Raw genomic sequence first — 16,505 nt, 5'->3', positions numbered from 1 at the left:
TTTAGTCCTTTTTCTTTTTACCTCTTCTTCTTCCAGTTCTATCTTCTCCTTCTGTTTATCTCCATCTCATTTTCCTTTTATGTCTCACCAACCAAACATACAAGAAGCACTCATCGTCCTTTAACCAATCTCCGATCACAATCGACCACATAGAAATGCCTCCAAAGAAAAAGCAGCACTACTACAGAAATTGAAACAGACGACGGGCAAAAACTGTCGTCTGATATGCAGGCTGACCGTCGTATATCGAGGCGCCGTCTGATGAAGGTCGATTGTAGGGAACCGTCGTGTGAAGGGATCGGCAGCATGTCGGCAGCATGTCGGCAGCCTGTCGACAGCATTAGCTATTGCGTGACTATTATTCAGACATCGGGCGACTTTAGAAACTGTTGTGTGATTGCAATTCAGAGGTCGCTTTATTTTATGCCCGTTGTGTGACTTTCATTCAGACAACAGTTTTTCAAAATATCCATTATCTATTTTACATTCAGACGACAGTTTTTATTTTTGGGTCATTGTGACTATTGTGCACATACAACAGTTTTTTTGTGGTTATTGTTGTCCTAATAGAATGATTCAATGCATTGTATATATGCTAAAACTGAAATAAAAAATGATCAAATTAACAGTAGCTGATCAATATATAGAAGAAATTGTTATAATCCACATCATGCACCAAAATAGATTGTGCAAAGGTAATCTTTCATCTACAAAAGGAGTACATCTAATACTACTCTCCTAGCAATATACATCGAGAAATTTACTTAAGGAGTCTAGCTTTGCAAGCTTTGCTGCTCTCATGGCCTCATTGGAGTCTAGCTTTAGAAGTTTCTGTAGGAGCTTTTTGCTCTCTTTATGTAGTTCCAGCTGCATATGGATCAATAGTTCGCTGAGGGGTACACATGCCAAAACAGAAACACTGCAATTCAATTATACCCTTTCTAACCAGTCAATGCTAGGATCATGTACCTGAGATTAGAAAAAAGGAAACAACATACTTATTCACATATGTGGTCAATGAAATACTGAATTTATACATGTTCTCATCATTTAGGAAAGGAAATGCGTCATTTAGGAAAGGAAACAACAAACTGGACTATAGTAGTGTGATCAAGTAAAGAGCTTACACGTTTTGCACCAGCTTGAGCACAAAAGATAGAAAGAATTCATGTACCACAGCCAACATCCATTACCACCTGCCAGCCAAACAAAAGAGGTTCCAGTAATGATGATAACTGCTATTTTATGTTCTTCCTTCTAAGGTAAGATTTGTGCCTTCAAATGTTCAAAACATAATATGCTATTTTAGGCCTAATAAATCCCTCCCACCCTCAGAACCGGAGCCAGGACTTACTAGCCTTGTGCATCCTTACACAAGCTAAAATACCTATAGAACGAACTTACCAATACCCATTTCCAGAAATCTCTTCTTGGATGGCAGTGGTCACATCTATAGCTTCCTGCATATAGTAATAGTATATATCAAACAACTGAAATGAACAAATGGATGTAGTTTCAACTAGGAAAAGAAAAACATCATTTCATATATATACATATACACACACACACACTATATATATATATATATATATATATATATATATATATATATATATATATATATATATATATATATATATAGTTGACATAATCATTTTTCTTATTGAAAAGAACAAGGAAAAAACAGAGACAGAGACAATCAAGACTTGAGTGGTTATAAGGTCAACAATATTTGCTGCAATAACAATCCAAATTGGAGCAAAACATCAATACATAACATGGCCAATAACAGCTGCAACTTATCTTCCACATATGCAATTCAAAGTTTACTAGCAACCTTAAATAAGAGTACTTTCATAGTTCAAACCGGAACGTACATGCCAAACTCACTAAGTAAATGAGCAAGTTGTGAAGTTTGACTACTAACATACACTAAACAAAAAAGGAAGTGTAAGCATGGTAGAAGGAAACAAAACGAGCAAGTTGTGAGGTTGTGATGTTGACTATCAATGGATATGCATTCAAAAAAAAAAAAGGCAAATTATGATGAAATGAAAAGATTGAAATTCTGAAATTTAAAAATCAATCAAGCTCACTATATTTTGTCAAATGGATCTCAATACTGGCAAAGAAATGTAGAATGTTTGGCCTAGCAAATTCCAGAACAAACTTTTAAGTCCTACGTACATTACTGGGCAGTATAAAGAACGACTAGATATGGCCACAGAGTTCTCTGAGGCTTGTACTATTTGTTCCAGTTAATAAGAGTATATGATCCTTCAATTAACAGGCCACAATTTGGATTTTTGAAAAAGCAAACAAACATAATTCATCATTTCAAAACCCATTTGAATTTGAATGATACAATTAGGAAGAATGACAAGATCAAGTCAATATAGGTGAAAAGATAAGTTACATAAATCTACTCCAGAACTGTGGGATATGTACTAAGTGTTATGGTTGTCAAAGCTTATTTCTAACAAAAGTTAGAACATGAAAGCACTTTCACCCCATCTCACCAATTTACCACACGAGGAAACATGTGCTATAGATATGTTAAAAGAGGAGAATACCAGATCCAGTTGCTTACCTTAGTTCCATAAACAAGGCCACCTCCGACAGAAGGATGAAAACAAGCTACGTTGACCTCATCTTCTGCACTAGGGAGAATTCTCACAAGTTCCATCGCCGTTGACCCCATTCCTTTCCTTTTTAGCCATTTCATCACCTTGTGATCAAAATTTTATGGGCTCATTATGGCCTGACCCTTCTTCCAGTTTCCCATTTTCCTTGGCGGAATTCTCTCTTTCAGTGACAGTCCCAACTGGTCCTTGGACCTTCTCAAATCCCAAATCTTCAACCCCCATATCTTCCACCAAAGAACAGCCTTACAGACCAAAGTCCTGATATAAGGGCAAAATCATGTTCTGTGAAGGAAAAACAAGGAAAAGAATACTGTAGAAAAAAGCCAGAGCAATCCAAATCAAGATTATTTCAACAGAGAATCTAACCAAGAATCACAGGATTAATCTTCTAAGGCCATTTTAATTGATCACAAGTCTACCCAAATAATCAAAGAAAAGAAGAAACACATAAATCTAAAACTCATAAATTTGCGCATCTTTCACCTAAGATCATGAGAACAAAAGACTAAAACTTTGAATCAAAACTTACCCAGAAACCTTCTTAGTTATCTTCTTAGCCCCAATTTTGACATTTTTGCCTTCAATCCCAAATCCACAGCTCCAATGTTCGAATTCAAATCTTGGTTACCCATAGCTGAATTTCGAATCCGCCGAAAGCAACACTCCACTGCCGAAAGATCTGAAAAACACTAGAGGTCTACCCATTAGGTTTTCTACAGCCTCTGAACAAGAAAACCCCAAACCAATCAGTTCACACAAAAAACGCAATTTAATTCCTTCAATTTTAGGTCTCAGAAACGAAACAAGAAGACGATGAAGAACCGGCGTCAGAAATTGCAAGAGAGAGGGGGTTGTTACCGGTGAGATTGTTGGATTTGATGTTGGCCTGAGCGCGGTCTGAGTAGAACTCGGAGTTGTTGGGGTCGACGACGATGGCCTGGGTGTAGAGGTCAACAGCGAGCTCAAAGTGGTCGTCGATGAAGGCCTTCGCTATTTCCCAGATCGAATAACCCATTAGGTTTTGGTCGGGGTTTGTCGAAGAGAGAAAGAGCTTTCGTTGGGGTTTGTGGAAGAAGAGATAGGGTTTGTCAAAGAGAGAGAGAGGTCGGGGTTTGTTGAGGGGGGGGGGGGGGGAGAGAGCTTTGTCGAAGAAGAGAGTAAGGGTTTTGGTTTTGGCTTTGTGTCGAGAGAGAGTGGGGAGCTGTCGAGAGTGAGGAGTGAGGGTTTTGGTTTTTGGTGTAGGGTTTCAAGTCCTGCCCTATGAATTTGGACAAACCCCGTAAAGACTCACACAACAGAATTTTATAACAATGTGGTCTGAGTACATGAGTTTTAAATTTGAAATTGTCTTCTGTCAATTTGACTTCCCTCATTGGGGAGTTAGAGAAAAATGATGGTGGGAAATCTCCTTGCTTTCTGCCAAACATATTAATCAGACCACAGTTTTATTGTTTCTCGTCGTATGATTACTACATGTTGGGGGGAAAAAATTGGGTTTGACATGGGGTTTGGCACCACAGACATGGTGGGAAACTTGCCGCTCAATTATTTTAGGGTCATACGACAATTTTATCCTTAAACGTCTTCTGAACTAATTCATTATACTATATCAGACGACGGGTTTTATAAAAGCGACGTACAAAAAAATAAAAATCAATCAGACGACAGAAAACTATGATGCGTCGTCTGATTCAATTTTTGTAGTAGTGCAGCTGCATCAGCATCCCAAGAGGTCAAGTACTAGTTGTAAATCCCAACCGACCTCGTCGGGCCAGAAGCCTCAGCCCAACGCTGCCAAACCCCAAATGGGTTGGGGCTGCCACTTCTCCAACAGACCTCGCTTCAAGCGCTTGAGCACTCGTGACACCTAATACCAGGGTGGCCACAACCCAACAACATCAACAAAGTCTTTACCTTTCCTTAACATTTCCTTCTCTTATTCCCCTTCCGATTCCCCTCAGCAAAACCCAAACCCTAAAAGGTTTCAAACTCTCTCTAATTGTTTAAGAGAGATAAAGGATTCAGCTTTAGTCGTTTAATACTAAAGGGGCTTTCTTTCTTAGTCTGTGGAGATCTCGAGAGAACTGAATTGAATCCGGAATCTGGTTCTAGGCGTTGAACATTTGAGTAATTTGATCGATCTAAAGAATGTGGTGGATGATGAGTGAAGGGGGAAGTTCTTACTGCTCTAAGAAGACTGACAATTACTGCACTAATGTTTGTGGCTTGGTATGTCCTTTGATTCGGAGCAATGCAATAGGGAATTAGAGAAGATGACGAGGATGAGGAAGAGAAGTATAGGGCTGGTGAATGGGAGCATAAGCGTGGTGCACCAGCTTCACGTTTTGGTTATGAACAAGTGCATCATGATCAATGCTTTATTGGTTCGGGTACGTTGAAGCCGGCGCCGGCGGACAGTGTTTATCCCCCAATTGAGTTATGGTCCGGTTGGCAGCTTCCAAAATCAAGCTCTATTGTCAGTGCTCTGTTCCGACACTTGAGCTACATTGTTGCTGTGTTATACCTAAAATTTTCTGATTGAATCTGGTATGTTTGGTTGGTGAGTGTACATACCTCCAACAATATGGAGTATTTACTACATCACCAAGCATAAGTAACACCCTCTTTGGGACACCCACAAGCCATGGTGAGGCCCAACCGCTACTTGCATCTTGTAGCCCTATGTTCAAGCTACGCTACGGTATCCGGAAGTCGCAAATCCGTCGCCGGGAAGCCACCTTTCCGGCCTTGCCAAGTTGCCTCCACAATATGCATTTCTATACTAGAATAGTGAGTTCTTGTCCCACATCTAAGAAAATGTAAAGGAGATGGCTTCCTTCACCTATAAAAGGAACTCTCCTCCCACAACTCAACACACTCCATTACAACATGCTTTGTAATCCCTCTTGGGCCGCAAGGCTCAACACACTAGTATAAGCTTTCAAGTGGACGTAGTCTCCCGCCAAGGCGGAGACGAACCACTATACATCTTGTGTCACTCTCTCTCTCTCTCTCTTTCCCTCTCTTTACTCATCGTTAATTAGATCCCCACGGATCCAAGCATTAACATTGGCGCTGTCTGTGGGAAGCCAACACATTGGCTTCGTCACCTTCCATGAGCTAAGTCTGCTTAGCGGAGCTTGAAGAAATTTCTTCCTTCTTTGAGTTTATGTTTGAATTAATGCTTCTTGGCGGCAACTTTTGCCAAAACATAATCAACATTACTTCAGCGGTAAAACCAGTGCAGAAATTTGCATCTTAAAGGGCTAATCTCCACCGGTCAACTCCGAGGGGATGGTCAACGCTGGCAGGAGTTGATCAAAACACCAACATATCAAGGCTTGGTCAACGCCCATTGAGGCTGATCAATGGTAATCAACGTGCGGTCAACGCCAGACAGGCAAAGGTCAACGCTGCACTAAAAAAAAAAAAAAAAAAAAAAATGGAGCCTAATTTCTCTGGACACCCAGAAATCTTCTCTGGGCACCCAACAACAAGGCATGAAGATGACGATCTGCTCCGCTGCACAGCTCGCTGCAAGCTCCGATCAACTTCACCGCTGGCACCTCCGATCAACTTCACCGCCGCTCCGCCGAGCAGCTCCTCTTCCGCCAGCTTCAGCGCCGCTCTTTGGTGCGCCATCTGCAGCAGTCCGCCGAGCAGCTTCTTCCGCCACCTTCAGCGCCAATCTTTGGTGCGCCATCTGCAGCAGTCCACCGTCCATCTCCCGCTAGCAAATCCCAGCGGCAAAAACTTCGGCGGCAAACTTCACCGGCAAAGCTTTCTCCGCCAAGCACCACCGCTGACCCTAGCGAGAGCTCCGCTCCGCTGGACAGGGGCTCCGCCGGCCAGGAACTCCACCACTCGAGAGCTCCGCTTCCGCTGATAAGCAACATTCCGAGCTTCCGCTAGCCAACCTCATCGGCCCCGCCAGTGTGCCGCCGGCTAGAAAGCATAGAACCTGCAACTGTGGACACCCAACAATTCACTGTGGACACCCATTTGCAGATCAGTTTGCATCAGTCAGCCAGATGCAAACCAGCAACACCGCTAGCTCCCATCAGCGGCAAAGCAAGCACCAGCTTCTGACCATCACCGCTAGCGGCCATGACTTTCACCGCTAAGAACCATCAGCGACACTCCGCCAAGAACCCATGTTCTTCGATCAAACCTCCGCCGGCAGGGCTCCGCCAGCCACAACGCTGCTAGGAGAAACCACTAGATAAGGCTCCGCCGCGCCGGACTCCTCTAAGTTCCAGGACCATCGCCGGCCAACTCCGCCGGCAAGTTCCGCTGAACAATAAGAGCAAGCTCCAGTGCCGCTAGCCAAAGCTCCACCGCTGGCTAAAGCTACCGCCAGCCTTCTAACCCGCCAAACCGCTAGCTCCAAGCCTAGCAGCCAACCGCTAGTGCCGACAGACCGCCAGACTGTCAGCGGAAGCGCCAAAAATCCTCCGCCAATCATTGTCAGCGGCAGCTCTCGTCCGCTAGGCTCCATCAGTTGCAATGGTCGCTGGAACCAGCACCGCCAACTTCAACTGCTCCGCTACTCTACGTCAGCGGAACCTCTCTTCCGCTCAGCTCCGCTCCAACCTCCGCTAGATACTAGCAAACAACCGCTGGGAACCCCCGCTGGCCATACTAGCTCCAATGCCGCTACCCAACCCCCGCCAACCACACCCCTCTGAGCGGCCTCCGCTAGCCACCCCCACTGAAGAATCTCCGCTGCACTGCCTAAAAAAAAAGGTGAGAATGCTTCTGCTCTGGGCACCCAATACTGCTGTAGTGGACACCCTCAGTATACACCAGGTCGCATACGGGGCAATGCTTCTTCAGGCTTCAGCGGCAGTCGACAGATAAGTTCGCTACCTGCTTATTGCAGTTCTATATATGAACTCACTCTCTCCGAATATGATGTGTTTATTCCATTAAAAATAGCTGCTGCATGCACATGCTCTAATGCCTGCATGAGACACTTTACCAATAGCAGTAATACACACACTTACTCTACATCCATGGCCTAATGACATGTGTCCACCATATTAATTCTATGAAATATGCAAAAACCTTAAGCTGGACACCTCACTTGCATTGTGCGCATGCTCACGTCTTAGCCCATCTCTGACATGTGTATAACCTGATCACTGAGCTCTATTATTATGCAAGTACAATTATTGTTTCATGCTTCCAGAGCAATGGAACTCGCAGGCTCCATACCAAAATACACTAATTAATGTTATCCAAAACATGTATTACCTCATGCATTATTTGCTGGTTTACTAGTATGATACCATGTATGCGTAACATGGTACACTTGCATGTGTACATTTAATTGATGCCTAGCTTTTGTTGATTTTCCTCATAATCAAAATTGACATTCACTTACATCCGGCCTTGATTTTCCACCAAGTCTTATAGTCTGTTTTACAAACAACTTAGGCCACCTATTAGGATCATAGCTCAAAAGCATTGTCATAATTAATACTGTTAGTGGCTACTAGACCAACCAAGATATATTAATTTACCATTAATATAAATTACATTGCACCACTACAATTCACTGCCATTGCTATCTAGTAAATACATCTTACAAGCACTTAACACTATTATAAATTATCTTGTTAAGGAGGCATACCGAACACTTCTTCGGTCAATGAAGCATTGGTCATCCATTACGGTACACTCGCTAAAGGCAATGGAGCGTCATGCTTGGACAACTCCAACATGATTTGGGTACTTACATCAATTCCAACTCCAACTCGCTCTGAATCGACATAAGATAAGTAACTATATCTTATCTTTTACGCTCGTGCAATTAGAGTTATTGCTACGCCTTCACATGCTTTTACTACTTCTAAGCATGCTTATAGAATATCACACTTGATATATCTTTAAATGCTTCCATAACTTTTTAGCATGCCTACAACATTTCATAGATTTGGCAACACTTTCTAGATCTCACATACTAGATATGCCATACTTCACATACCGATCTCAATGATCCTTTACCATATCTACAAAAATGCAAAAATGTTATTAGCAACTTTACTACAAGTACATGCTATACACATATGCCATGCTTCTATTTTAATTGCAACTCAATTAAATAAACATGGGACACTCAAACAAAATATTATTACTTGCTCTATGTGTTTATCATTTTTCATTCAACCGCCAAGCGGTAAGGCAACGCCTCATAATGACAATGACCGCTACGCGGCATTGCAGTCAAGCTTTTCTCCTTCGAGAAAACAGCAAGGGACTAGTTAACACAGCCCACGGCAGCCATTGATCCGGCAGTTAACCCCGACGCTTGGGTACCAAAGATTGGGCTCGCTACCCAACACCCTCTGCTCCGTGCAGCTCCCCTCATCAAACAATTTTCCGACCATCCGGAGGTCTATAGCCAGGAGTGGGGGACTCCTCGCAGGGCCTGGCAGGGGCCCACCCGAAAGGGCAAAAGCGTTCGCTCCAACCAATTCTAGATGGACGACGCACTCGCACTAATTATGCTTGATATACGGCACAAAGCTACGCTTTGGTATCAACCCGCAAGAACACCCTCCTTGACTGGGGACTTCGGGGACTTATACATACAGCCCAGCATAATTAGCAACGACCACGCTCATGCCTCAGGGCGTCACCATCGAGCTACCCGTTAAAGTCTCATGGCAACACCGAGCTCCGGGCTCGTGCCTCAGCGGCACCGCCGAGTTTTTTCGCTCGTGCCTCAGCGGCACCGCCAGGCTTTCGCGCTTGTGCCTCAGCGGCACCGCCGAGCTCCCGCTCATGCCTTCCCGGCACCACGAGCTTACCGCTCATGCCTTCGCGGCACCCTTGAGCTTCCGCTCACGAGCTCACCGCTCACGCCTTCCCGGCACCACGAGCTTCCGCTCACGAGCTTACCGCTCATGCCTTCGCGGCACCCTTGAGCTTCCGCTCACGAGCTTACCGCTCATGCCTTCGCGGCACCCCGAGCTTCCGCTCATGCCTTCCCGGCAACCCTTGAGCCTCCGTTCAAGAGCTTCCGCTCATGCCTTCCCGGCAACCCTTGAGCTTCCGCTCACGAGCTCACCGCTCATGCCTTCCCGGCAACCCTTGAGCTTCCGCTCACGAGCTTCCCGCTCACGCCTTCCCGGCACCCCGAGCTTCCGCTCATGCCTTCCCGGCACCCCGAGCTTCCGCTCATGCCTTCCCGGCAACGCTTGAGCTTCCGCTCACGAGCTCCCCGCTCATGCCTTCCCGGCACCCACGAGCTTCCCGCTCATGCCTTCCCGGCACCCACGAGCTTCCCGCTCATGCCTTCCCGGCACCCCGAGCTTCCGCTCATGCCTTCCCGGCAACCCTTGAGCTCCCCGCTCATGCCTTCCCGGCACCCACGAGCTTCCCGCTCATGCCTTCCAGGCAACCCTTGAGCTTCCGCTCACGAGCTTCCCGCTCATGCCTTCCCGGCAACCCACGAGCTCCCGCTCATGCCTTCCCGGCAACCCCGAGCTTTCCGCTCATGCCTTCCCGGCATTCCTCGAGCTTTACGCTTATGTCTACTCGACACACCACACGTTAATGGAACATTGAATTTTTCTACCATTTGTCGTTTACCGACCGCGACAAATCAAATTCTTTTCGCGTTCCATTAATACGAGCGAAAACCACACAGACACAACCGTACGCGCGGTCATCGTTCATGAGTTACAAACGCTTACCTTCGCACCGCTCATGCAACTTACATTTATCATATGCAATCCATACGCTCACACGACCATACGCGTTCTCGAGTTTTTACGTCATAATCGATCGTACTCGGCACCATTCGCGTATATGCATCAACATGTATCACGCACCCCATACGTTCATATATGCCAACGCATATCAATGCAACTCACATTTGTTGCCCAATGCAACAAGCGTTCTACATATGCCTGTTTTTTGCCTTTGTTGTGCAGGTTAATGAGTCCCTTCTTGCTTACGGAGTTCGGGGACTTGTAGGGGCACCGTGCCGCCCGCTTACTTATACTTGGTGACTTCATGTTTATAACTCCCCAACCAAGAAGCTCCTCTTACTTGGGGACTTCGGGGACTTGTACATACCTCCAACAATATGGAGTATTTACTACATCACCAAGCATAAGTAACACCTTCTTTGGGACACCCACAAGCCATGGTGAGGCCCAACCGCTACTTGCATCTTGTAGCCCTATGTTCAAGCTACGCTACGGTATCCGGAAGTCGCAAATCCGTCGCCGGGAAGCCACCTTTCCGGCCTTGCCAAGTTGCCTCCACAATATGCATTTCTATACTAGAATAGTGAGTTCTTGTCCCACATCTAAGAAAATGTAAAGGAGATGGCTTCCTTCACCTATAAAAGGAACTCTCCTCCCACAACTCAACACACTCCATTACAACATGCTTTGTAATCCCTCTTGGGCCACAAGGCTCAACACACTAGTATAAGCTTTCAAGTGGACGTAGTCTCCCACCAAGGCGGAGACGAACCACTATACATCTTGTGTCACACTCTCTCTCTCTCTCTTTCCCTCTCTTTACTTATCGTTAATTAGATCCCCACGGATCCAAGCATTAACAGTGAGACATAAAAGGAAAATGAGATGGAGATAAACAAAAAGAGGAGAGAGAGCTAGAAGAAGAAGAGGTAAAAAGAAAAAATAAAAAAAGATAGAGAAAAATATATTAATGTTAATGTCTAAAGTTCAGCGGTAGCTAAACCTTTGTTAACGCTGGTCCGATGGGCGGACCGCTGTTTGTGATGTTCTCAGAGCTTCCGCTACCTGTCAAGTAAAATACAGAGGGCGTCAGAGGGAGACCGCGTTGGGCAGTCTTCACTTCTCTGATGCCTAAGTTAGTCAATGTATTTATGTTGACAAAGTAACAGTAGGTAAGTATTGAATGCGTAATTAATGAGGAGAGAAGAGAGAACCTTTTATAGGTGAGGAAAGAGCTGATCTTCTCCATGTTTTCGATGTGGGACTGATGTGCTTCAGTCCCCAGCTTATGGAGCTTCTGACGCTGTCTTGACGCGGCGCGTCAGCGGTGATCTGGGGGTGAGCTGGGGCTCAGGCGGTAGCCCGCCTGGCTGTGTTTCCGTAGGTCACACCTAAGGCGGGAGTTGGTACCGCTGGTGGTAGTATGAGCGTGGCTCATTATGGCTAATTATGCTTGCAAATGCCTATGTAAGTACAAGTCCCCCAAGTCCCCAGTCAAGAAGGGCAATCTTGGTTGGGGAGTTGCCTAGCGGTTCGAAGCGTTACTTCCGCCAGACTTGCAAAAGCATAATTAGCGTCAGTGCGTTGTCAACCATGGACTTACTGAACAAACGCTTTATACCCTTTCAGGTGGGCCCCTGCTAGGCCCCCTAGGGAGTCCCCCACTCCCCGGCTAGGATAGACCTCCGTTTGGCCGGTGTATTGTTTGTTGAGGGGAGCTGTACGGAGCAGAGGGTGTTGGGTAGCAAACCCAATCTTTGATACCCAAGTGGTGGGGGTCAAACATGCCTGATCAGGGCCGTCAAAGACTGTTGATGCGCCCCCCCCTTTGTCCCGGAGGACCTTGGTTTGACTGCAACGCCGCGTGGCAGTCATTGTCAAAGTGAGGCGTTGCCTCAGGAATCGCCTTTGGCGGAAGTCCCTCCGCTGATAGTAAGTGGCCCACAGTGTTGCTCGGACCTGCCTGGTGGTAGCCTGGTGAATGGCATGGCGGTCAGCGATGAGGGAGAAGTCTTGCTAGCAGTGTTGCACTTAGTGGAAACTATCTCGCTTGCAAGATGGAAAGGGAGAAGTTCCGCTAGCGGAGTTGCGCTTAGCGGAGACTATCGCGCTTGCAAGATGGAAAGGAAGAAGTTCCGCTAGCGGAGTTGCTCTTAGCGGAGACTATCTCGCTTGCAAGATGGAAAGGGAGAAGTTCCGCTAGCGGAGTTGCGCTTAGCGGAGACTATCTCGCTTGCAAGATGGAAAGGGAGAAGTTTCGCTAGCGGAGTTGCGCTTAGCGGAGGCTATTTCGTTGAATCTCCCGATGATTGATGATTTTTATTTTCGAAGGTTACCTTGTATAAATGCTTCGTGTGACGGCGTTCGACACGTGGCCAACATGTATTGGGTTAGCGTGTGGATTCATGTCTGTTTAGCACGCCTGTCGCCTCGCCATAAATGCGGGTAATTATTGATTTTGTAACTGAGGCGTCGTCTCGGTTAATCCGGAGAGTAAGTGTAAGCGTGGGGCACGTGTACGGTTATCGTGCGATGTCGTTTTTTAGCGGACGATCAAGATTGGGTTGATGTTTACATAAAAGAGAGGGAAACCTGGTGGTTTGGCACTTTGCACCTTGAACTAGTATCGTGGTCTTCACGCTTCGCTTTGCGTTCCGAGAAGAAGATTTGCTATGATTCCTTGAAGTTTATCGATCTCTGAAGCACGAAGATCTCCTGCAGTGAAGACAAGCGCCTTCGATCGAACCAAAGCTTTCATCTTTGAGGTTGGTATCTTGAATCCCACCCCTGTTTTATTGAATTTTTGTGTGTTTTCTTCTGTTAGTTTCAGGGTTTTCGATTTTGGGTGCTATATGTTCCTCCCTGGTGTTCTCTGAAGGTGTAACGCGAGTTTTGGGGATGGGTTTTGGTGTTTGATAGAGAATTGGGGTTTAGGGATTTGCTAGATGGTCGAATCTGGGTTGAGTGTATGGGTGCGTTTGGTTCTTGTTTTGGCATTTTCTGGGCAATTGTTCTTGATGTTCTTGGATGGAACTGGTGAAGGGGTAGCTTAGATCTTTTGCGAACTGACTGGTTTGGGTTTTAGGGTTTTGGGATGGCGAGCGTTGTAGAGATCTCGAGCTGTGAGGATTCTGGGTCTGACGAGTCGCTCAACGTGGCGGATATGGTGTTTATTGACTCGTTGTGTCAGTCTGCCTCTGCAGGAACCTTACTGTCCGAACCGCTAGACATTGTGCCACTACAAACCATACCCTGGGAGGTTGCCATGGGTCATGCTGGTCATCCTGAGAGTTCTAGGGCAAGAGAAGATGCCGCTACTCGCAAATGGCGGGAGGAGAGGCTGGCGAGCCATAGCGCCGCTAGCAGCTCCGCTGATGGGGTGAGAGAGGCTGGTGGGGAAGAGGTTGAGTCAGCCTGGGTTCTCGGCGACGTCACATCGGTTGACGAGGCGGGAGGACCGATGACGGTGGCCGCCGTCAACCGTGTCAAGCGGGTGTTCCTCCTGCTAGGTGTAGTGAAGCTGCGACCGCTGCTGAAGGATGAGAGAGCGTCGTTCCTGCCAGCGGGGCATGCCGCCGTGCATGAGGCGATCTTCCGCTAGGGAGTGACATTCCTGCTGCTGCCAAATCTCCAGATTTTCGTTTGTGAATTTGGCCTCGCCTTTGGGCAAATTTGCCCTAATATGTGGCGGTTGCTGATGGCTCTCAACTCACTTTGGCGTTTGTCCGATTGTGAGGGTCCAACCGTGGCGGAGGTGCTGCACTTCTACGAGCTGGTGTACGTGAAGCGCCAAGGATGCAGCGGGCAAGTGAATCTGAGTCGCCGCCAAAGCTAATCGAGAACTTGAAGGACTCCATGTCACCCTGGCGGGGGACCTTCTGTGTTGCCACCGCCGGATGAGAGTATCAAGCGGGGTCGAATGAGGGAGAGCCGACATTTAGGAATAAGTCTGAATTTAAACTTATCCGAGGTTGTCGCTGGCCCCCGCTACGCATGGTTGGTTTTTGTTGTACAATAATTCCTTTTGTTGTAATGATTGTTCCGTTTTTTTTTGTCTAGCGGGCCTGCGGTATAATCTGACGCGTGAAGAAGAGTGTCGCGTGGCGAGAATTTGAGGCTGTTGGCAAAACCGCAACCTGCTAGATCTTCGCCTACTCATCGGGTGGGAGTTGTTGGTCGATCAATAGTTGACACGAGCCCTTGGTAAGTACCTTCCGCTGATGTGTCCTTTTTGTTCGGTTTTCGTCGGGCTAACTCGTTGTTTTTTGTATAGATTCTCCGCCGGGAAACAGAGCGAGCCGTGAGGCGTTTGAGAAATCCATGGACCGCGCCGAGATCAACAACTTCCTGGAGAGCATGTACGCCTCTGGGCTGGCGTCCCAGAATACCGTCGTTAACCCAGAGACATTGGCGCTAAGCCAGTCTGAGACTCCCGTGGTGCAACCGATGCCGCACCATTCTCACCTTGGTGCCGATGGTTCTCCCGTCGTTCAAGCGGGAGCTGGCGTGGACCGTGGGGCTGCCGGCGGGAGTAAGGCCCCTACTGCAACTGTGCAGCAAAAAGAGAGAATGCCCGCTAACCGGCGTGGGTCGTAGAAGGAGAAAGTGGTGCCGCCTGCGGAAACAGTCACCATTACGGGGCTGGAGCCGCAGAAAGGATTGAAGCCTGCTACCGCTGGATCCACACGGGTGGCACTTCAGAGGAGGAGTCGCCAGAATGACTCCGATGAGGAGGAGGAAGGTGACGACCTGGAGACCATCGGGGCCCGCCAGCAGAAAAGAGGGAGACAGGCTCCGCCCAAGGTGGCCTTTGTCGCCGACAGGGAGGTGCAAGAAAACGACCTAGACTGGTTTGCCGCGTACTCAGAGTTCCTGACCGATAATGAGTGGGAATTTCTCTATCAGCTCTGCGAGCGGCTCGGGTTCGGCGGCCTAGAGGGGATTGTGCGCTCGACCGCCGTTGATCAATCGTCCTTTAGCTCGGCCTTTGGGAATCTCTCTGTTGGGCTGCACGAGATGTTCCTGGCGGCATCGAAACAGCCCCGGGTTGAGCGGCAGCTTAGGGAGGAGATCAAGGGTCTCCAGAGGGAGCTGGGGGAGGCCAAAGACAGGTTGGCGGATGTGGAGCGGCGCCTGACCAAGGCAGACTGTGATGTTGCGGATGCCCGCGGCAAGCTAGCTGTCGCCGTTGAGCGGGACCTGGAGCGGAATGACCACGTCTCCAAACTAGAGCAGGATATAGCCTTGCTGAAGGATCGAATGGCGGCTAAGGATAAGAAAGTTGAGATCCTTCAGCGGGATTCTGCCGCCAAATCCTCTGAGGTGAAGAGGCTGGAGGGCGAGGTTGCTCGCGTGGAAGCTGAGGGGAACCGTGCGGCGGCCGCCGTTGTGGCTACGTTTAAGCAGTCGGCGGAATACAAGAAAGTGATGACTGAGGCGGTGAAAGCTGGTGCCACCGCCAACGTGGAACTGCTGAACCAAAAGGGCGCCATCGACTGGGTCAAGGCGTCCCAGCCCGCTGGGCAGTCATGTCAGAACCCACCGCCCGCGGAGGGTGTGGTTTCCGTCCAGGCTGAGGGTGTCCGCTCAGGTAGCGGAGAGAGTGGTGTGCATCCGGCGGACGACTCTCAGCGGACCCCACCTCCTACTCAGTCGGAAGTCTCCCGTGCTGGCTTTCTGGCCGCCCACACCCGAGCAGATGGTACCATTATAACGCTGAGCCCTACCGCTCGTGGGTTTGATCAGATGAGCCGTCAGTCCGAGCAATAACCGCCACCGGAGGACGAGACTGCCGCTGTTGCCCCCTGGCACTTATGAAGATAGCTCCATAGCATTATGTAGTGCCGCTGAGGCTTGTTTTTTTTTTTTGTGCGCCGCTAAGGCCTTTTTTGTATGTTGACAATATATTTGGGCGGGGAGTCCCGACCCATAATATACAGATGGTTTTTCTTTGTTTCCGAGTTGAATGTGTTTACCGATTGTATTGTTTGAATACTGTTGGACCACTAGCATTTTGACTGCTGTTTTGTGACTCAATGAAACATTAAAGGGATTAAAATTGTTCCATGTGCACGATGTAGCTGACGTGGTCCGCCGAATATTGTTGGCGTTGCCAGTTGATTCTTGTGCTTGGACTTGG

General features: G+C 47.6%; 1 long non-coding RNA gene across 5 annotated transcripts; it reads right to left on the bottom strand.

The window, feature by feature from the left end:
• Positions 1-607: 607 nt before the first annotated feature.
• LOC133710896 (uncharacterized) lies at positions 608-6,051 on the bottom strand. 5 transcript variants are annotated; one of them, XR_009846951.1, is made up of 6 exons: positions 3,504-6,041; positions 3,175-3,367; positions 2,591-2,903; positions 1,405-1,460; positions 1,128-1,196; positions 608-969 (listed from the first exon to the last, which is right to left on the bottom strand). It is a non-coding gene; the product is annotated as an uncharacterized LOC133710896 (long non-coding RNA). The 5 variants fall into 5 exon arrangements; XR_009846952.1 differs by having other exon boundaries at positions 1,128-1,460; positions 2,591-2,955; positions 3,504-6,051; XR_009846953.1 differs by having other exon boundaries at positions 1,128-1,460; positions 3,175-3,334; positions 3,504-6,047.
• Positions 6,052-16,505: the final 10,454 nt, after the last annotated feature.

The sequence above is a fragment of the Rosa rugosa genome, chromosome 5 (genome assembly GCF_958449725.1).
Source record: "Rosa rugosa chromosome 5, drRosRugo1.1, whole genome shotgun sequence".
In the NCBI taxonomy this organism is placed as follows: Eukaryota; Viridiplantae; Streptophyta; class Magnoliopsida; order Rosales; family Rosaceae; genus Rosa; species Rosa rugosa.
The sequence above is the reverse complement of the archived record's forward strand: the minus strand, read 5'-3'. Positions and strand labels throughout refer to the sequence as shown.